The sequence below is a fragment of the Peromyscus eremicus genome, chromosome 4 (genome assembly GCF_949786415.1).
Source record: "Peromyscus eremicus chromosome 4, PerEre_H2_v1, whole genome shotgun sequence".
In the NCBI taxonomy this organism is placed as follows: Eukaryota; Metazoa; Chordata; class Mammalia; order Rodentia; family Cricetidae; genus Peromyscus; species Peromyscus eremicus.
This window is the reverse complement of record NC_081419.1, coordinates 107,764,348-107,788,585: the sequence shown is the minus strand read 5'-3', so window position 1 is coordinate 107,788,585 and position 24,238 is coordinate 107,764,348.

Sequence of the window (24,238 nt, the reverse complement as noted above, 5' to 3'; positions counted from 1 at the left end):
ATTATAAAACAGTTTAAAAAAAATACATGATGCTAGCAATGAGGTTTAGGTTACTTACTTCTCTTCCCATAAGTTTGTCTATTGCTAACCCCAACCTCACCTTTCACATGCATTCAGCTGGTTTAGAGAAAGCATTGTCATCCTCTAATTGTGTTTGGAATTAGGGGCAGTTGGAGCTAAGGTACAAAACAAAAACCAGTCTTAATGAATCCATCTGGGCCGTGGCCACCTATCATGTGGGGCGCAGCCCCTGCTGTGAACTGACCCACAGCCTCACCTCTTCTAGAGCTGCCCATTTGAAACTAGACCCAAATCCTCATATGTAGTTGAAAGGCTCTTCTTTCCTTAGGGGTCTATATCTAAATATGGCCATAAACACAGTAAGAAAATTGTTAGTCGCCAGGTGCTGGGAAGGGGGAGAATGAAATGACTGCTTACGGAGCACAAGGTTCTTGGGGAGTGATGCAATGTTTTGGAACTAGACAGAGGCCTTGATTGCAAAATACTGAGAAAGTACTGGATACATGCCATTAAACTGTACATCAATAAATTTGCTAACTTGGCTATGTGGATTTACTGAGCACTCAGCACAAAGCTACAAGAGATACTGAACTGTCCTTTAAAAATGAAACCCACTAGATAGACCAGGGACCCAGGATAGAATCAAACAGGACTGGCAAAAAAAAAAAAAAAAAAAAGCAATGAATGAAATGATTCCTATTGATATTCTGCAATACTTATAGATTAGTGCCCAGCTCAATTGACATCAGAGAGGCTTCATACAGCAACTGATGGAAACAGCCAAACTTTAGGCAGAGCTTGGGGAACCCTGTAGAAGAGAGGGAGGAAGGATTGTGGGAGCCAGGGGCATTGAGGACACCAAGAGACCATGTCCCACAGAAGCAACTAAGCAGGGCTCATAGGGGCTCAAGAGACTGAACCAACAATCAGGAAGCCTGTATGTGTCTGAGCTAGGTCCTCTGCATATATGTTATGGTTGTGTAGGTTGGTCTTGTGGGACTCCTAACAGTGGGAGTGTGCAGGAGGTGTCTCTGACTCTTTTGCCCGCTCTTGGGACCCTTTTCCTCTTACTGGGTTGGCTCATCCAGCCTTGGTATGAAGGTTTGTGCCTAGTCTTATTGTAACTTGTTATGATGGGTTAGGTTGATATCCCTGGGATACCTGCTCTTTTTGAAGGGAAACAGAGGAGGAGTGGATCTGAGGGCTGGGGGGCAGGGAGTACCTGAATGGAGTGGAGGGAGGAGAAACTGCAGTTGCAATGTAATGTATAAGAAAAGAAGAGAGCCGGGTGGTGGTGGCGGCGGCGGCGCACGCCTTTAATCCCAGCACTCTGGGAGGCAGAGGCAGGCAGATCTCTGTGAGTTCTAGGCTCAGCCTGGGCTACAGAGCGAGATCCAGGACAGGCACAAAGGTACACATGGAAACTCTGTCTTGAGAAATCAAAAAAAAAAAAAAAAAAAAGCCAAGTGGTGATGGCGCACGCCTTTAATCCTAGCACTTGGGAAGCAGAGGCAGATGGATCTCTGTGAGTTCGAAGCCAGCCTGGTCTCCAAAGCGAGTTCCAGGAAAGGCACAAAGCTACACAGAGAAACCCTGTCTCAAAACAAACAAAACAAAACAAACAAACAAACAAAAAAGAACAGGAAGACACTTTGCCGGGCGGTGGTGGCACACGCCTTTAATCCCAGCACTCGGGAGGCAGAGCCAGGAGGATCTCTGTGAGTTCGAGGCCAGCCTGTTCTACAAAGTGAGTTCCAGTAAAGGCACAAAACTACACTGAGAAACCCTGTCTCAAAAAACAAAAAACAAAAAAACAAAAAAAAGAAAAGAAAAGAAGAAAGGAAGAAAGAAACCCAAAGAAAGCCTGGCTTCTGAAACACATGGCTTCCAATAATTTTTTTTATTATTATTAAGAGATTTTCTATTCATTTTACATATCAACCACAGATTCCCCTCTCCTCCCTTCTCCTGACCCCAGTCTTCCTCCCCAACCCACCTCCCAATTCCCACGTCTTCCAAGGCAAGGTCTCCCATGGGGAGTCAGCAGAGCCTGGTATATTCAGTTGAGGCAGGTCCAAGCCCCTCCTCCCTGTACCAAGGCTGCACAAAGTGTCCCACCATAGGCACTGGGCTCCAAAAAGCTGGCTCATGCACCAGGGATGGTCCCACTGCCTGGGGGGGGGGGGGGCTAAACAGTTCAAGCTAAACAACTGTCTCGGCTCTCCAGAGGGCCTAGTCCACTACCATGGGGGCTCCTCAGCTATTGGTCCACAGTTCATGTGTTCCCACTAGTTGGACTGGCCATCTCTATACATTTTTCCCATCATGATCTCAATGTCCCTTGCTCATAGAATCTCCCTCTCTCATCGATTGGACTCCTGGAGCTCGGCCTGGCACCTGGCTGGGGATCTCTGCATCTGCTTCCATCAACCATTGGATGAGGGTTCTATGATGACAGTTAGGGTATTCAGCCATCTGATCACAGAAGTAGGCCAGCTCAGGCACCCTCTTGACTATTGCCAGTAGTCTAAGATGGGGTCATCCTTGTGGATTCCTGGGAACTTCCCTAGCACTCTGTTTCTCCCTATTCCCATGATGTTTTCATTTATCATGGTATCACTTTCCTTTCTCTCCCACTCTGTCTCCCCAATAATTTCTTATACGTTGTTATATAGTCAAAATTCTTCTCTTCTTTTCAGAACTGCTATACCTGTTGGCGTTGGCATAATAAAGATCCAGTGCCCACCCTTAGCCCTTCCCATAAATCTTTCCACAGTCCATCTTTCCATGTTGGTACTACTCACCCCATTCCCTTCCTTTCTCTGTGCCTAAGGAGCTGGTACTCTAACATCTGCATCAACGTTTTCCTCTTCCTTGCCTTCAGGATTGCAGATGGCTGTTTCGCCTTCACTTAGTTGCCAAGGATTCTTAGATCTGACCTTGCAATCCTGCTGCCTCTCAGGATTCCAGACATGTGGCATTAACCGTCCATTTGTCTAAAAGGTGATCATTTCCTCAAGAGGCCATTCAAAATGATCTCACCTTCGTGTCATAAGATTCTCTAGTCCTGCCTTCACAGACATCTCTGGAAATCCCAGGAACTCTGTGAGATAATAGCATCACAGCACCTGGCTTTGCAAGCCTTGCAGGTAAGAAAGCTGACACCTGAGAAGAAGCAGCAGTCAAGGGCACTGGTAGGTTGCAGATATGCAGTACTCAGCATTCCAGGCTCACACTTAGGTCAGAATGTGGAGGAGGTGTCTTCACATTGCTTCAAGCACTGTGTTCTCCCCTCCAGTGGCATTTTCTCTTCTCAGTGTCACTTTCCACACCCTGAACTCTATCTAGGGTCCAAGTCACCCTGTACCTTCTTCCCTCCTTACCTCACATCTAGCCAACATCTCTCATACTGAATCATCTTCTAAAGCATCTTCTCTCCTCAGACCCACTGGATGTGCCTATGGGTACTGGGTCATCACCTCTACTGTCTTGCAGGACAATTACAAAACTCTGCACACTGACAGTCCAATTTCCAGACTTGTCCTGTAGGGTTCCATATAATTATGTCCCATCACACACCCCCTTGGTCAGTCACAGCCCATCAGACCATGGTCAGACCCAGCATGTTGGTACTTCAGATAAGGCCTCTTCACACACACACTTGCTATCTAGAATTCTTTTCCATTTCTCCATGTTATAGCAACTGAGGTCCCCTTTGTTCTATCCCCAGAACATCTCTCTTCCCTGCCTTCACTTGTGCTATTTCTTCTTCTTGAATACTTTTAAATCTCATTTCCTAAAACTCAATTAAAACACTTTCCCTTGTGAAATGTTTCCTGAGCCAACATGTCAGGACTTCTCAATACTTACTTGGTAGATAATAGAAAGTATAGTGCAGTATTTCTGTCTGTCTGCTGGAATCTGCTACAAATAACTACAGCCTCCAAGTAGGGAGGGAGAGAGAGAGAGAGAGAGAGAGAGAGAGAGAGAGAGAGAGAGAGAGAGAGAGAGAGACTTATTATCTCATATATCTAGAAGTCACAAGTCCACTCTTTAGGAGAAAACAGGGGAGAATCTGCTTCTATCTTCACATTTTGTGTGCCTGCCTCAGAAAGGACTACATATCCCTTACAAGAACAGTTATGATTATATTTAGAGCATAAAGAAAATCTAGGATAAGTACCTCACCTCAATAATATTCACCATGTCTTTTATCATATTAGGTAATGGACATCCTTTGGGCATAGATGGTAACATTCACAGGTTTCAGGAACTAGGATGTGGACATGTCCTGTTGTATCTACTATTCAGCACACTATACCCTGAACTGTGTCCATCTGGAATAGTTCCTCACTGCTAGTTCCTGGGGAACTGGCTCTTCTATAAAACCAAAACCAACTGTTATGGCATCAATGCCATTACTTTCATATTCCCTTAAGAAAAATATTGATCAGAATGAAAATATTTGGAAGTCTATTGGTTAAATCTAGTACATTAACCATTAAAGCCTCATACACACATGTTTGATACATACTATTAGTGTAGTGTGAACAAGAAAGCAAATATGTACTCATACGTGTGTGTGTATGTGTGTGTTTGACCCACTGTGCAAACAAATTCTCTCTCTCTCTCTCTCTCTCTCTCTCTCTCTCTCTCTCTCTCTCTCTCTCTCTCTCACACACACACACACACACACACACACACACACACACACACACACACGGGAGTGCACATACATGTGCACACACACACATACACATTTTATGTTTAAAACATCCACAGACAGGTTCTTTGGGGGACCTGACTAATACATCAGCTATCATAGCTTAAGGAAATAAAGACTGTAATATCTAAATACTGCATTTTTTTTCTAATTACAATGCCATTTATATAGTGGTAATTTGTTTTCCAGAGACAATTTTAGTATTCCTTAAGTCCAGGACTTCTCATATTCTCTAATGGCTCTAATAACACACACCTAAAGTCATCTTTTTAAAGAATGGTCCTGTCTGACCACTAGCCACTTGTGCCCCTTACTTTGGAGAAATCCTGTTTCCTGCTATGCTCTTTTCTCTCTGAACTGAAGTCCAGAGCTAACGTCCAGCACTTTGTCTTCTCATCCTATAAACTCTTTGCCTCATTTACAAACTGATTCCCCAGATCCAAAGATTCCTTCTTCATTTGTTTATTTTGATGAAACATATTTTGTAGTAGGTTGAATGATCAGTTGTAAAGTAACTTTATTTCATCCTAATACTTGAAGGGTAGTTTTGCTAGGTATTAAATTATGGCCTTGTTCTAGTTTCATTTTTGTTGCAGCGATAAAATAACCTAGTGATAAAGGAACTTAGAGGAGAAAATTTTTATTTTACCTCACAATTCCAAATCACATCCCATCATGGAGAGAAGCTAAGGCATCAAGACCTTAAAAGAGCTAGTCACATCGTATCCACAGTCAAGAGGAGAAAAAAATGAATGCATGTACATGGGTGCCGGATTGTTTGCACTCAGCATGATTCTTCAGTCTTACATAGTTCAAGACCCCTTGCCTCAGAAATAGTGCCACCCACAGTTGGCTAGATCGTCTCATGTCAATTAACTTAATTACAGTAATCTCCCACAAACATGCTTACAGGTCAACCCAATACAGACAGTCCCTCACTGAGACTCTCCCCAGGTGACTCTTGGTTGTGTCAAGTGGACAGTTAAAATTAACCATCATAAGCTTGAAAACTATTTTCTCACAACTCCCATTGCATTCTAGTTTCCATTCTAGTATCTTTCAACATTCCTATGCCTAATTTTTTATTATTTCATTTTCCACCTTCTGGATGTTTTACAATTTTCTCTTTACTTGGGTTTTGAAAATTTGTACAATGGGTCTTAAAAATCTTTCTGCCCCCTCTTCCACAATGACACCTGAATCTTAGGTGCAGAAGTGTGTTTTAGATATCAAGGCCAAAGCAGCAATAACATAAATAGACATGCTAACACAGAAGGGAGAAAGCTCATGAGACCTCAACCCTAGACAAAGAACTACAGGCAACTAAGGAGTGCTCGGAACTAGAGAAATAGTCTTCCCCAGGGAAGATCACATCGATTGGTTATTCAATACAAAGTGGTCAGCCCTGAAATCATATACATACAAGTAACATTATACAAACTGAGCAGGTTGCATTATATATTTATAAGTATGTATGTGAATAATGAATAAATTGTATGTATGTGTATACACACACACATATATATACATATATATTTTTAATTAAAATAAAGATGCCATGAATTTGAGAGAGAGCACAAGAAGGGGTATATGCAAGGAGGGGAATAAAAGGAAAGAAATAATTATAATTTTAAAACATAAATTATTATTGAAAAAATAAACTATTTTTGATGGGGAATGGAGAGATGGCCCTAGGCCCTTTCTACTAACATTTCTTTTTTTCCTTTTTTGGTGTGTATAAGTGTGTGTATACCAATAAATTTAATTAGGGTTGTTTATAGGAATATGTGTACCTTAACCATTGTTATACCAACTGAAAAACTCTCTCTCCTTCTCCATCAACTATAAAATCCTATGTAGATCTTGTACAGATTATCACAGCTGCTGTGAGGATTGCACACCATCACCCAACTTTCCTCTAGCTCTCATATTTTCCTATCCCTTTTCTGAAATATTCCCTGAGCATAAGGTAGAATAATATAGATGGCTTATCATGGCTGGATATTCAACAATCATTTATTATCAGTATTTTGACCAACTATGAGACTCTGAAGTCACCACTGACTACTGAAAAGAAAGGGTTCACTGCCAAAAGCAGATAATGGGACCAATCTATGGACATAAGCGTATTTATTTAGAATGCGTTTTGAGAGACACATGTCTATTTTGTTGACTGCCACTGGAAGCTTCATCAACATGACTATGACCTTCCAAGCCATGAGATTTGGGCTGGGTTTACAGTAGCAGACATGAGTTCCATGAATTTGGAGCAGGCATCATCAAATAAAATCAGGAAGTGGTCGGTTGCCCACACAACTCTCATGACTTTATTGCACCTGTGGGCTCATCTTGCCTAACCAAGTACTGAATATAGTAAATAGCTGACTAATACTGCTGATAACAATGTTCTTTCAAGAATTTGGCAACGTTTTAAGGTGTAAAATTTTTTTCATCTCTTGAAGGTGATTAATAACGACTTAAAGTTTTCTCTTTTCCCCGATTATCATCTTCAAATTTCTTTTTTCCCGTTTTCTTTGGTGTTTCTCTTTCTCTCTCTCTCTCTCTCTCTCTCTCTCTCTCTCTCTCTCTCTCTCGGTTTTTCGAGACAGGGTTTCTCTGTGTAGCTTTGTGCCTTTCCTGGTACTCGCTTTGGAGACCAGGCTGGCCTTGAACTCACAAAGATCCACCTGCCTCTGCCTCCCGAGTGCTGAGATTAAAGGCGTGTGCCACCACCGCCCGGCTGGTATTTATCTCTCTTGCAATAGGATTTTCTTATATGGTGGATGTTACTTGGTTATCCATTTAAGATTAGAGGTAAAATGCTTGAGAGTTGTCCAGAAGCTCTATTTGTCTTAGGGATTCAGAGAGAGAGAGAGAGAGAGAGAGAGAGAGAGAGAGAGAGAGAGAGAGAGAGAGAGAGAGAGAGAGAGAGAGAGGTTGAATATAAAATGTCCAAATCATCTGGTGACCAACTCATGAATCCGTTGATCCTTGTGGTGTTTTGAATGCAAATAGCCTCTATAGGCTGCTTGAATACTTGGTCCCTGGTTGATGTGACTGGGAAGAATTCAAAAGTGTGGCCTCATCGAAAGCGATGTGTCCCTGGGGTTGGACTTTGAAGTTTCAAAAGACTAAAGCCATTCCCAGTGTCCTCTCTGCCTCCTGTTTATGGATCAAAATGTAACCTCTCAGCTGTTCCTGCTGCCATGTCTTTGCTCTGCTGCTGTGGACTCTAGCCCTCAAAACCACAAGCTCAATTTAAAGACTTTCTTCTAATGTTGTCATGATGATGATGTTACATCGAAGCAAGAGAAGCTCTTAACTAATATGGTTTCCTTTCTCTTTGGGGATTTCTACAAACAAGATAAAATGAAGAAACCTTCCAAAGTTTTGTGTGGAAGGCATACCTAAGGCCTAAAGGCAGAAAGTTGCTTCTCACCACTTTGGTATTTGGACTTTTACTTAGCCCAACTATGATGAAGACAACATTGCTAGTTTTTCTTCCTCTGGACTCCTCACCTAGAATCTCTGAGATATTTTGGTTCACTTGTGCTACAAAACATACTTACAAACTCTTAAGCATAAAAAGAGCAGGGACATGTTGTTTGGGGGCGAGGAGTAAAACTCTGACTATTGCTTTAACTAATTTCAACAAACATATTCTTTTCAGCTCCATAGTTCACCAGCTGGTACTTTATTGCTGCCAATAACATCTTCATTTTTTGACTTGCAAACATATTAGGTTAAATGGTAGGAGTTTTCCATTAGCATCCTCTGTTTCTGTACCTAAAGTCATTTTAACCTTCTTCCCTCTAAGTCATTTCCACACATTCATTCATTTATTATCTACAGACAAGCATCTGGCATTTTCTCTGCCAACTACATATTTTTTTGTATTAAGAAAATTTTTTTATTCATTTTACATACCAATCAAAGAACCCCCTCTTCCCTCCTCCCGTCCCTCTAGCCTCCCCCTCCCAACCCACTCCCATTCCCTACTACAAGAAGGTAAGGCCTCCCATATGGAGGTACATTTAGTAGAGGCAGGTCCAAGCTCCTCGCCCTGCCTCAAGGCTGTGTGAGGTGTCCCGTCATAGGTAACCATTTACAAATCTTTCATGTACATTATCTCATTTGACCTCACAACAACGCTGTGAGGTAGGCAGCACATGTTCTCATGGTACAGATGAGGAAAGGGAATCTCCAAGCCATTAACTGACCTGCCCAGGGATCTACAATTAGCAACCAATTCATATAAACGTCAGTCTTTGGCCTAAAATATTCAGCACCCACCTCCCCTCATATTTTCCCTACCTACTTCACAGGGATATTAAAGATAAAATTAATCCAAGGCTCAAAAAACAGCTAACATAGTCTTTAAACAAGTATTATGGATGTTTATTTAAAACTAGGTTCTCAAACTCTGTTATTTTTTTTCCTTTTAAGAACACTGTAGGAGAAAACAGGAAATGTTTTACTTATGCTACTATTTAGAAATAAAATCATTTTCCACTATTGTGACCCCCACACAGTTTCTCTGTTCTTTCAAGCTGTACATTTCACTCATTATTTTCTTTATTCCAAGAGAATACCTTTTCTGACCACTGTCTCAAATCTTTAATGTCCTGATTTTCTTATGAAAATTTTATCTTGGATCCAAACTGCTTCATTTTGACATAATACTTGGCTCATTATTTCTTTGAATATCAATAGCATGAACTCTCATTTACTGGATCCACTTCAAATTGCCTATCTGAACCTACTTTTTAAATCCTATCAACTATTTTGCTTAGAGAATAAATAATTCGCAATATAAGCTTCAAAACAGGAGAACTGACAAAACACTAATAGCAACACATTATTCACAGGAAGTGGGTGGTCAGAGAGATTGCTGGCGAGTCTACAATTGCTCATGTAAGTAATCAATTGGCTCCCATGAATATGCTTCACATTGGTGTCTTAATGAAAGTCATAGAAGAGCTGCTTAGTGAATTTTAGTAATCCAAACGTGCCTCAGTAGGCATGAATACAAGTTTCTAGAGTAAGCCAATGACATTATGTGTTTCCATCTATCACAATTATGTATTTTATCTAGAACTTTGGAAATCTTAGCAAGCAAATTAATAGTCCCACAGTGTCAATAATACAATAAAAGCAATTAAGTTGTATTTCATGTTATTAAATAATTCTGACAGTTGTTTTAATTGCTTCATAAATATATAATTAGCCCTCAGAATACCACTGTGAAGCCACTTTATTCTTTGAATGTGCAAACTGAAGCATGAGATGCTACAGTGTATTTAAAAACTTGTTTACAGCAAAAACAGGGAGAATTAAGAGGCAATTGGATATGCCTAGTTTAAGCTACTAGTTAGCATAATGACATATTACACTTAAAACTCCAAAAACTAATTTCATATTCAACACATATCAGTGTAAAAAATATAATAGATCATATCTCATACATTTTACTTTGTAACATTAAGTTTTGATTAAAGCAATTTTAATTATAAAAATGTCTAATAGTTTAGGGTCATTAAAATTGTAATATTTCTGAGGAAAATTTTGTGGAAAGTGGATAAATATTAGAAGAGAGAACTGTTATATATTTTCATTTAAGCTTTTGTTCATTTTAAAGAACATTTACAAGTCTGATTATTCAATTCCAAAGAATAATTTTTGAGAGTAATATTATACCATGAACTTCATAGTTGGATAAAAATCATTGGATTCAAAACCATTCAATTGACTGCAGAAACCAGAATTTGGATCAGGGTTTTGGAAAATGTGGTCTACTATTATGGCTTTGAATTGAAACTTAGCAAAGGATATATAAAAGATTCAAAATAAATATAACAATGTAGAGAACAGAGGAAGAATAATATTTTCAAATTATGAGACTGAACAGCAGAAATGATTATTCCTTGAGTCTGAGTAGCTCTTGGTTAAAGCCTGAAACATCTCTCTCCAACCTGATAGTCATACAGTAACACCACTCCAGGAACTGTCAGGGTATGAGACAACTCCCCTGCTTCACAATCTTACCAAGCAATAAAACCAGCAGATCGGCAGATTACAATGCTCTATCTAAGGCTTGTCTCTTCCAGCCTGGTACCCTAAAGACCACAATCTGTTTGTCCAAGCCCCTCTTTGGTCTCAAGGCAAGAAGAAGCCACAACATTCATGGTATATTCCCTTCACTGCCACTGGTCACACACTAGAATTCATCGCTGGTGATACAGTGGTGAGTCCTAGGATGCCATGTGCAACCTAATCAAGCTGAAGTCTAACCCGAGTCCTAAGGGCAGAAAGTTGCTTTCCACTGTTTGATATTCTGGGGTATTTTTAGCTCATTTATGATCAAGACAGCTCCTCCAGCTTGGCTGGGCTCCTCCTCCATAACTTCTGAAATGATTTGGTTCAGTTGTGATATAGAATATACTTCCTAACTCTTGAAAGTACAGGGAGCAGGGACAAAATTGTCTCTGTTGCTTTTTCTGAGAGTCGTGTTGTATGTGGTGCTTCTTCCTGGTTCAAGATTCCCATCTAGACCTCAATAGGGATGATGATATCCATGAAGCACCGTGCAGTCCGATTTCTTTCAAGAAGGTGCATATTCCTGCAAGAGCTGATGTTCTCTTTATTACAGAGTCCTATGTCATGGTAAGTCCTCGGGCAGTCAGTGAAGGTCCCATTTTACTGTGAAAAGATACATTTGGATCCATTCCTTAATCAGAGCACATGCTATACAGTTGATTACAAAAGCATGCACATAGTGCCTCACTCAAGACTGACTTCTTGAATTCATTCCACTTTATTGCCAGAATGGTCTTAGCTATGCTTCTGCCTGAGGCCCCTCGGGAAGTCTCCCTTTGCCCACCAGCATGATACCAACTTCCTTAACCTGCCCTATATAACCCCCTTCCTACTATGTACCAGCAGTCTCTGGGTTCGACTCTCACTGTGCCATTTGCAGAGCCCTGAGCTCAGGTCCTAGGAACTCTCCAAAGGAATTGTTGCAGGATATAAAATCCTGAAGCTCCAAATATCTTTTTCTCAGTCTAGGTGGTGTTTTCTTGTTTGTTTGTTTTTTTCTTCCAAATGCCAGTTTATGAAAAGATTACATCTTCTAGATATTTGATTATATCTTATTCCTTGTAAGCTGTATTTTTGTATTCTAAACCATCTGGTTTTAGGAGACATGCAGATTACTTTACCATTTTTTTAATTATTTTTCAACTACAGAATTTTATGGAAAGTGAGATGTAAAAAATTTTTTGCAGATGTCTCAGAATGTTTGAGTTTGAAAACCTTCAATATTTAACATGTGAAAGGACCATTTAAACTAGCAGCACACACTTCTCAGCAGTGTGCAACCAGGAGCTGAAGTGACCTACTGTCTTTCAATATTTAAATAAGCTCTTTCTTTAAAGGCGAGTCAATTGGATATCGAATATTTGATCAATATTTCAGGAGATGTAGATTCTAGGCTGGAACCAAATGAAAGTCTTGGGACAAAGACAAAAATGTGAGAAACTAACTCATTATGCAAATAGTGATTGTACTCTGAAAACATTACTTAATGCCCAGCTTCCTAGCAGATATGTTAGAATAAAGAGACAGGGCCCATGACATTTTTACTTTAAAGGAGAAGAAAATAAAACCCAGAGAGATGAGGTAAAATGTTGATGGTCACATAACTAAAGACAGTAAGTCAAGGCATATCTGAACAGGTCATGAGTCCCTGGTACCTAAGAGCCGTCTGTCATAAGGCTGTGAGTCCAAAAGACGAGGCAGAGAAGGCAGGATGCTGAATTCTGGTTCATTTTTTATATTTGGGTTACTAATATAGAAGTCAATTTGAGCAGTACTGTGGAGGAATTTATCAGCAGAACTACAATACTACTTCACAATAAGCTATTCCTAAATTCACTAGTTTCAAGAAATACTTCAAAAAAATATGTTAACTCACATACTATTTTAAAACCAGAGGTTTGGATAATCCAGGCTAGACTAGGTCCTTCTGGTATCTAGGGCTATTCTGATTCCTGAACAAGTTAGCAGACCTGGAGGAGGCTATTCCTACAGCTAGCTCATGTTTTCCCCAAGTTTAATTCTGCAGGTCAGCCTGGGAAGCGTATATGGCTTTGGGACTATGCCGTTCCCAATGGTGGTAAGAAAAAAGAATACAGACATAAACCCCCAAGTATAGGCCAGGAAGAGCAGGGTGTCAATTTCATCTATAGGACATTGGAAAAGGCTCGGGCCCAGTCACAAACTGAAAAGGAGAGGAGTATTATATAGTCTCAGTAAGACTAGGCAAGGATACAGTATAAGATTTAAATGAATGGAACCAGCAACGTAATCTGGTCTCTAAGTAACGCCTGACTTGGAACGCTAACAACTTGTTTATCATCTTGATGGTGAAAGTAAATCTGCCTTTTTTTCCTTCCAATTCCATCCTCTCATTCATCTTTCTCCTGATAAACCTCAAGTCAGGTGTTATAAGACTTGAAAATGTAAAATGAATAAAAAGTAGTCTTTGTCTGTAAAGTAGTACAGAAGCATAAACAATGTCTTTCTGGCATATGGGAAATGTCCTACAAGTAATTGAAACAACTTTTCAGGAGGTCAGTTTGGAATATAAATCATGGAGGTTTAAAAAAAGTGCTATCATTTGGTTCAACAACTTTCATCCTAAATATTTTGCTAAAGGAGATAATTGAATAAGTGTGCCCCAGTGGACCTGCAGAGATATCAATCAAACACTGTTTAAAAGAGCAAATATCTAAACATAGCCCAAACTCAACGGAACTGGATGGATATCAGAAACAAGATAGGCCCAGCATTGCAGCATCAATGAAGGACTGGATCTCCCACATCCCCCAACACCCGGAGATCCCAGATCTGCAGGTGTTTCTCTCTTACATATACACACCACTGCATATACTTTAAACCATCCGTAGATTACTTATAATGCTTAATGTAGTTTAAATGCCATGTAAATGGTCATCATACTATATTGTTTAGGAAATAATGACAAGAAAAGAAATCTGCACATATTTAACATTGATGCAATTTTCCCCATGATGGCTGGAACCCAGGATCTTGTGTATGCTGGATAAGCACTGTACCAGTCGCAAGATGTAATTTTTCCTCAAATATGTATGGTCCAAAGTTTGTAAATCTCAAGATGCAGACTCACAAATACAGAAAAACAACTGTCATTTGCTGTGGTAGTTGTGTTTATAGGTGATACTTTTCTCTGCTTTGGTTTAGTTTCTATTTTGTTTCTAATAACAAGGGTTTCTTGAATAAAAGTGAATCAAGCCGGGCGGTGGTGGCGCACGCCTTTAATCCCAGCACTCGGGAGGCAGAGCCAGGCGGATCTCTGTGAGTTCGAGGCCAGCCTGGGCTACCAAGTGAGTTCCAGGAAAGGCGCAAAGCTACACAGAGAAACCCTGTCTCGAAAAACCAAAAAAAAAAAAAAAAGTGAATCAAGTTAAAAATATAACTTAGGGCATGAAATTGGGGAGATAGATCTATCAGTAAAGTGTTTGATATGCAAGCATAAGGATTTAAACTTGATCCTTAAGTTAAAAAAAAAGTTGAGTGTGGCAGAATCTGCTTTTTATGCCTGTGCTGGGCAAGTTGAAGCAGAAGGGTCCCTGGAGCTTGATGAACAGCTAGCCTAGCTGAAGAAGTGAGGACAGGGCCCCCAAAAGAGAAGGCATTTTAAAAATAAATTAAAATGGTAGACAGCTCCTGATGAACAGCACCTGAGGTTGGTCTCTGGTCACTACGATACACACAGGTGTACTCACACTCATATATACACATATGCATCTACATATACACAAACGTATACACACATGAAACCATGGCTTCCATACAACACAGAAGCAAATTAGCATAATATAATTTGTTTCATAGCAGGTTGTTATCTTCCAGTAAGAGAAGCTGACTTGATGAGTGGTAAGTAAATCAAAAGGCAACTCTGGAGAGGAGATTGTACTAGACATACGCCCTGAAGGATGGACAGGAGTATTCAATGGTGAAGAAAAGACAGAACCCCATATGCTGGGCAGAGAACAGGACTTTTTTGAGGGAAAGTAAACAGTCCCAGATATATCCCACATCCCCATTAGTACTGAAAAGCTTGTCATGGGAATGAAGAACCATGAAATAATCCAAACCACTTACCAAATTCTCACAACTGACTTTAGTAATGGCCATATATATATTTGAATTGAGGCAGCATATGTGAGGGGAAGGATAGCATATTTTGTTAAGTGGAAAGCAGGGACTTACACTTATGCTACTGAAGAAACGCTTATAAATTAAGTGTCTGCACTGTGGTGGTACCAACTGCATTTGTCACCAAGCATCAAGAACTCTGGATAGCAGCTATAAAGACTGGTGATCTGAGTCATGTTGTGGAGTTCAACACGACAGATCACTCACAATCAACATGTCTTCCCCAGAAAGGCAGGGCAGAGTTTTTCAAAACCATCGGAAGGATGTGGTCCATTTACTAATTTCCATTTCTGGACTTGATTTATAACCATATGATTTCATCAAACAGGCTTGAGAGAAGATTTTCTGTCTGGGAGTTATTTTAGAGAGGACCAGATCACCCCCAAATCATCGAATTTCATGACTGTTACATTTTCCAACAGCTATCATCTCAACCCATGCCTTGAATTTGCTCTCCTTTCTTGCCTTGAACTATTACGTGGTGATTATTTTCTCCTGCTAATAAATAATGCATCTGAGCTTTCCAGATGTTCAGTTTTTCATGAAGTCAACGAACTGTATTCTGTTTCCCTCCTCAACCACTGACAGTAAAAGAAAAAAAAAAAAAAAACAGGAGCTTAAGGGCAATCTTGAGATTGCTGGTGTGTACATTTTGGAACAATTTAATGTGTATTCTCTACTTTTAAATTTTTACCTTGTTATATTGCATGTATAGCTTATCTCTTCTTATGAGAATTAGTCATAAAATAATTTTTAAAAATAATTAATGATTTCCTACGAGAATTGCATTGAATACTTTGCAATACTACTGTTCGATGTTTTAATCCCAATTTATAGACATAAATAATGTTGTATAGTATTCTGCTTGATGTTGTAAACAAATATAGTTACATATGTTTGTATATGTGTGTGTATCTCATTTTAAACAATGAAATTACATTTTCAATTTAAAACTGTGAGAAATTCCTTAACTAGAAAGGTAATTTTTGAGAAAGTGTGTAAAAATAGACAAAATAAAATAATATAGAATTAAGACCAAATCCAAAAAATTTCAGTTTTTTGGATTATCTTTCATAGTAAGTTTCAGTTTTTGACAAGCATGAGAATCATATGAAAAGATAGTAAGAGATACTCACACATAAGCCTTACTTAAAAATGATTCAATTCAATTTCTTTGGCCTCAACATATTTTACAAATATTAAAGCAAAACAATACAGAAAATAAATTTAGAAGAATCTATTTAGAGTAAATAATAATAATTCACCTGTTAAGCAATATCTTGCAACATTGGAGGTTCAGCAAGCAATTTGGGCCAACACTACTTACAGATGGATAAAAGAAGTGAAATATAGAGTCAGGTTGATTACTTATAGGTGAGCATTTGCTTTGTATGGACAAGGTCTGATCAGTTGAGCAACTGGTGATTGGCTGAATGAAGCTTAGATACCCAACTATTTGTTATCATATATTCTTATGGCAATATAGACATTCTCCAACAGCTGAAAAGCAATCCTGATCAATGCTGGAGGTTTCACAACACCTTCCTTCAAACTTTACTACAGAGCCATAGTAACAAGAACAGCATGATAGCAGTACAAAGGTGGACATGTAGACAAATGGAACAGAAGATCTAGAAAGAAGTTCATAAGGACATAGTCATCTTATTCTTGCAAGATTATATACTGGACAATAAATAATTGCTTAGACAAGTAGTTCTGGAAAACTGAAAATCCACGTGTAGAGGACCGAAACTCTATCTTTATTTCTCACATGGCATAAAAACAAGGAAAAGGGGAACAAAGATCTTAATGGAAAACATGAAACTTTAAGGTTGCTTCAGGAAAACATGGGGGAAATATTTCAAGATATAATAACAAGTAATTCCTCTCTGAATGTGACTTCATTAGCTAATGAAGTAATAAATGGGATGAGAAGCAAATTAAAACTTTTCTTCACAGCAGGACAACCTGACCAATGAAATGAAAGCCTAAAGAACAAGAGAAAATCATTGCTAAGTGTTAATCTGACAGTATATTAATGCCTAGAATACATAAGGAACTCAAAAATTAAACATGAAAATAAAAAAAAATAACTCAATTAGTAAATAACCAAATGACCATGTGATTCTCAAAGGAAAAAAACTCAAAGGATCAATAAATATATGAGAGAATATTCATTAACTTTTGCCATCAGGGAACAACAAATCAAAACTCCAGAGACTCGACTCCTCTTTGTCACAGTTAGTTAGGTGGTATGGCAGTTTACTCAACCTCTATTTCAAGATAGACCTTGGTGGCCTGCCTTGTCCCCTCCTCTAGGCTGGTTCTCTTCTAATACATCTGTAGAGTTAAAAACAATGAATGTTGCCAAGAATGGACAAGGAAAATGGAATATTATTCAACATCCTGGTCTACATAGCAAGTTCCAAGACAGCCAGGGCTGCATAGAGAGACCCTGTCTCGAAAAACAACCAAATAAGATTATGTCACTTACAAGAAAATGGATGGGATTGAGCATCACCATGTTGAAAGAAACAGCCTGTGTCATAAAAACAAGCATCACATAGTTTCCTCTCTTCTGTAGAATTTGGGGTTAACAAATAAAATATGAAGGAAGAAAGGTAGCTGCTGGGGATGTAAAAGGAGACAGGAAAGTGGAGAGGAAATTAAAAAGAAGGAATGGGGGAGAATATAACCATAGTCATTCTATGCTTGTTTGGAAATGTCAAAATGAAACCTATTAATTGCACAGCTAATATATGATAATAAAAATAATATACTCTGAATATGGCTGCAATTTATTTACATACCAAGTTAGGCTACTAGATACTACCTATAAACTCAAGATATGCAGGTCAATTTAGGTCAACTTCAACTGGCAGTTCTTTTGTTGTTGTTTTGTTTTGTTTTGTTTTTTCGAGACAGGGTTTCTCTGTGTAGTTTTGATGCCTGTCCTGGATCTCATTCTGTAGACCAGGCTGGCCTCAAACTCATAGAGATCCACCTGGCTCTGCCTCCCAAATGCTGGGATTAAAGGCATGGGTCACTATCACCCAGCTTAACTGGCAGTTCTAAAAGAAAGGCCAAACATGAACCACTATTCTATAGTAAAAATCACAAATTGTGTTATACTGTCCCAGATTGAAAGGGGTTTTGACTGATTCAAAGAAATGAACTGAGAATTAAATGAATTTGGGGTCAATTCATCTCTACAAATGCACTGGGACTTCCAGTAAGTTAAAAGGTAGAGAGTAAATCAATGAGGATTTTTAAGACACAGGAGTTGAAAGTTACCATTGCAAGGAGTCTTTCTGGGCAGCCAAAGGAGTTGACTCTCTCTGAACTTCTGACGACCTCAATTTCCTGGGTATTTTATGTTTCTTTTATGCTCAAAACAAAATAGTGGGATTCTTCAGATGCTCTGTGCTTAAATTATCTGGTACTAGGGCATTTGACTCCACCTCTATTTCAAGATAGAGCTTGGTGGCCTGCCACAGCACCTCTCTGACCTTGTCCTCTTCCAATACTTCTGAAGCTGAAACTAGGTGACTAGCTCTGAAACACAGGCATGTCATAAACCTAAGAAGGAAAGTGTACTCCAGACTTCAGACCTTGACCTCAATACTATTTTGTTTAATATGAGCACTTGTGTTTTCCCTTCTTAATGCTCTCTTGTATATGATATGCCCTCTGGCTTCACACAACAGTGAACTTTTTTCTTGACCCATGGATTTCCATAAGAGTTTCATCTATTTCCTTGAAATATCTGAAATGTCATGGTCATTTCAACTAGTAATTGTGTTTACATCATCTCTGAGAATGGCACATAATTAAGACAAACGCAGCCAAAACAATTCAGCATTTTTGGCTTATTGTTTGACTATCCACAAACATCGCAAGCTGGAAAGAATTCCATTAATTTGTGGCTAGTACCGATGCATCAGCCTCCAGACTGTCAAGTAAACACGGGGAAATTGGCATTGCTATCTTGTGGCAAGAAGCAAAGCACAGAGTGGTACAGAGCTCTCCAAGAAAGAAACATTAACCCAGATGTGACGGAGACAATGAATGAATTGTTCACTGGGACTTTTCAGGCCTTCAGTCATGAGCAGCAATTACAATCACCAGTGCATCCAAACTCTCCAAGGGAATTAAACCTGAGTATTACCCATCATGGCTCAGGCACCATTATGTCTCCAGAACTCCATGAAATACAGTCATCCCAAGATGCCTTGGACAGTAAGCAAGCTAAAATTATCTTTAGAAGAAACACAGAGAAGCATGTGGTCCCTTAATATTGAGAGAGAGAGAGAGAGAGAGAGAGAGAGAGAGAGAGAGAACTGACATTTATCTTTGAGTCAGATCTTCATATTTATTGCATAACACTACCTTCACATCTAATAAGAAAGGCAATATTTCTTCTAATAAGGTAAATATAATTACTTACAAAGTATTACAGCTGGCTATTTGAGGCCTCTGACTTCATAGGCTTGTGTGCTAACATAACTTTTTTTGCTTTGCCAAGGAACAGAAGTTTTGTGAGTTATTTACCTAAATTCTAATGCCCTGAATTGTGTTTTTCATTAGGCGGCTTAAATTATATTAAACAGTGGCCAGACAATCCGATGTCTTCTGATTTGGAAAGTGCTATTGCCTTTGAGCTGTCTAACTGCTGTTCTATAGGGTAAAGCCCAACCTGATTGTTTTGGTGTCCTCACTGCTTGTGTTTCTGTGTCTTTAATAACCTGAATTTTCACTCCACATGAAAACTCCCAGTGTGTAGTTTATCCAGCCAATCAGAATACGAGTATTTATATTTCATTTCTATGTATTTTTATAAGCATCTCTATGATGTCTCTTTGATACATGGAATTCAAAATATCTTATCTATAAGGTCCCTCGACCCTCCCAACAGCATTAGTTATTAAAAGCCCAAGTGCAGAAATTACTGACTTTGTCAAATTATTAGTATGTACACATTACTTTAGGATCAAGTTATATATGTAGAAAGAGATGAAACAAAATATAAAATGTTCACCTAAAAGTAAAATTGAGTTTCTAGAATAGAAAAGAAAAATTACCGTCCAAAACTAGAGCCAATAGAACAGTTAACAAATGGTAATTGATTTAAGCCAAAGCACACTAAAAGATTATGATGCTACATTGTTAAATTATCATTAAAACAGTTTCTATTCCAACCCTTGACTCTTAAGCAGGACACTGTGTTGATGCTCAGACCGTAAATCCTCCTGTACAATAGTCCTAAGGAGATCAGAGCAAGAATAAGAATGACTTAGGCACCCCTAAGCACATTATACAATAATGTAAAGCTATCAATATAAACTATTCCCCCCTTTACTTGTGTGAGCCAAAATACCACAGCAAAGAAGAAATTTCTTTGCACTGTTTTAGGTGCATTTTGAGTTAAAAAATCCCAAATCCCTCTTGTTGTTACATTACCTCATATAAACCTGGTGGTAAGTCAAATAAGCATGTTACTTATGTTTTCACACCCAATTAACAAAATGTTGATTTGTAGGAGAGATTTCATATTCAGTGAGTTTTATAAGGGCAGCTTTAGCTGTGGCTTTCTCCCTAGAAGTTCAACTTGACACTTTTGTTAGGAGAATATCCACGTAACTTAAGGCCACTGCAGTTCAGCGTCGCCGCCGCCACCACCACCATCTCCAGAATTCTACCTCTTACTCAAAAACCCCGTATTTTCAAAAAATTAAAACAGGCACCCATATATCTGAAGAAACACTGTACTAATGGTGGATTTCCTTTTAGGACCCTTATGTAAAATGTGAATTTTTAGTAGAGAGGCTGGAAGTCTTCTTAGTGGAGAAGTCAGAATACACAAGGTTGTCGATTTTTTTCTCAAATTTTAATATAAAATAAAGTCCATAACTATTAGAAAATAAGACATTTTCTCCAATATTTTGATGAATACAATACCATTTTTATCTCCAGCATGAGCATTTATACAAGTTGTATTCCATCATAGTCATTATTAAGCCTTTACATGGTAGCCAGTGCAAAATTTTAAAAAAGCACTTTCCTTTGCGAGCAATACAAGCACGCATGTACATTTATCACTGGAACATTCAGTGTAATGAATTCAAACTTTCCTTTCCTATGAGCCCTGCCCTTATGTTTTCTATTCCACTCCATTTCTGTCTGTTCTTGGAAATTCTATTTCATTTCTCCATGCTGGTTATGTCCCACTATATTAATTTTACGAGGCATCCACAGTTTCCCATCCAGACTTTAAAATCTGTTTTCTGGGCTGGGAAGATGGCTCAATGAATAAGAGCATTTGCTGTGTAAGCAGGAGGACCTGAGTTCAAATCCTGAGGACCTGAGTTCAAATTCCAAGAACTTATAAAAGGCTTCGTACTGTGGGGGATGAGAGGCAGGAGGACTATTGAAGTTTTCTGGCTAACACCTTAGCTCCAGATTCAGTGAGAGACATTGTCTCACAGTATAAGGTGCAAAATGATAAAACAGGGCACAGGACCTTCTCCACTCATCTTGTTATGCATGTGCACACACATCTCCACACATCCACCACACACGTGCACACACACACACATACACACACATACACACACACACACACACACACACACACACACACACAAATGAACATGTTCCCACTACACACAACACTTTTCTAAAACGAGTGTGGCTACTCTCTTTTGCTCCTAGAGTCTGGAAGATCTTCTGTACACATCAACATCCCTGTCAGACTCCTCAGAATATTCAAGATCTGAAAAACAAGACGATCTCAGGCTACTTGGTTGCTTCCCTCCTTTGGAAGCTTGCACAGCAATTTCTGGGACCAGGAAAACTAGTTCTCGGGGAGGGGGCCTTTGGGTCAGTTCAGAGGCCTCTGGGACCTCAGTCTGAAGTACATGTTGTCTTCAGCACCAGGGCCTTACCTTCCACCTCTGGGGAGCAACCCAGGGCAAAAACAATAGCATATGATGTTTGAGGAGTCTCTTGGACAACACAGACCAACACCTAAAGGGACGACGATGTCTCATGCCTGGTGTGGGTTTTTTTGTCAGACGGTCTTTGACTCTTAGTGGGAGCATTAGCAGTCCAGATGAGAAAATTTCATTAAGTGAATATATGTATATGTTAATGTAAACACCATGCCTGACATCAGTGAAGTCCTGTAGTGAGGTGGTGGTACACATGTTCCATGTGTGCAGGTGCATATGCATCTATGTGCACATGGAGGCCAGATATCAACTTTATGTGTTGTTCCTAAGAAGTTGTCCACCTACCACCTTAATTTTTGAGACAAGGTCTCTTACTGGAACCTAGAGTTTGCTAATGTGACTAGGCTGGCTGGCCAGTGGGCCATAAGGACCCTCCTTTCTCTGCCTTTCCAGTGCTGGGTTTATACCTAGATTTTCATGTGGGTATGGAGAATGAACTCAGATCCTCATGCTTGCATGTGACCAGGGCAAGCACTTGATCAACTTAAGTATCCACCCAAACCCTCAACACACTTTTTCTGTGTAACAACCCCTTGCTAGACTTCAGTGATTTAAAACACTTTGCATACAGTGTTACTTATGCTAAGAAAGCTGGGTAGTTCTGGTTGATTGGTTGACTATTTGTCTCTGATAAACAAGTCAGTTGGCTAGGAACTAAATGGTAAACAATGGCCTTGTCATGGAAAATTCACCTCTGCTCAATGTGGCCTCTTACCTTGATTAGGTTTAGTTAATGTGACTGGGTAAGGCTCTACCCAAGGTCCCATGTAACTTAGCTTAGAATTGGCATGCCATGATGCTTTTCATTATGCTCTTTTGGCCCAAACAAACCCCTAGACCAACTTACGCTGCAGAGAGACATAGACTCCTATCTCAAAGAGGTGAGTTACAAATCCCCAGTGCAAAGGCCTTGAGTGCAGACAAGGAAGAGAATCAGAGCATTTTTACAATCTATGTATCACACAGAACGACAAAAGTACAATGTGTATGCTCTCAGTGGATGTTATTATTTCCATCAGTTGGGTTTCCAGCTAAGCTTTCAGTCTGTGAGGGCTCAATATTCCATGCTAATTTCTGGTGAATCTGTGGTTGTCGATTATGCCCGCAATCAAACTCACACACCTACTTCCTCAGACATTCAGGAAAGCAACCATGGTATCACCTCCACCTGAGTTCTCTTGATTGCTGGAAACAGGGAAGCAAATCTCACCAAATCTTTCTGCCATTGTGTTTCTGTTTGATCCAGACAAAGTTCTCTCTCCATGCCATTTCGAGATTCCATTTTCGTAGAAAGTTACGATCTAAGGGACATGGAAAGGAGTTGAAAACATGCTATCCTAGAGCCCCACTTGATTTTCCTAAAGTATTGTGCTTTCCTCAACCTCATACATTCATTTGCATCTCTAAGGCATCTCTTTTCACTTACGTTTTAATTTAAAAATTATGATTTCTAGAGGAAATTCTGCAATGGGAAATTGGAATTTTTATTAACTTGGCTCACATATTTTATTGATTACGGTAAGTCTAATTATTGCAATAAAGTCTTTGCAAACTGAGAAATAGTCCTTTTTATGCTGTAATGTTGGACTCTCTGGGTTTGCTCCCTGATGAGAATGTGCTTTCTGAAAGGTAATAAATACACTGGAGGATCGTTCCAAGCTAAGTTTACCTCAACTGCCTTGCAAAACACTTGACACCTGTCCAACTATTTTCAGAAACTGATGGGCAATAAATATGATACTAACACTTTCATGTGCCCACTCAAATGAACATTCATCTTAAAAGTCCACTATATAAAATGTTTGGTGAAGTATTTGGGAAATTACCAGCCAACAACTGCACAAGAAGTAACCTATTCCTGGCACTGGGTTTTTTTATTTGTTAGTCTCTGTGGTCTAGTAGAGGATGTTCCCCTATTATAAGGTAACTCCCTTTTAACTAACTACTAACTAACTAACTAACTAACTAACTAACTATATATATATATATATATATATATATATATATATGGATATATATATGAGGTTAGTATATCTATATCTTCCCCATAAAGACATATATATATGGAAGCTTCTACAGTAGTAGGTTTCCATGTATCTTTTTCAAAAGGTCGTTAGTGTTATTTATCCCTCCCCCAAATCTAAATGTTATAGGCTATCGCCAGTATGCTTGGCTATAGAAATTACTTGGCAGTAAGACCCAATACCTGAAGATACCACATACTTGA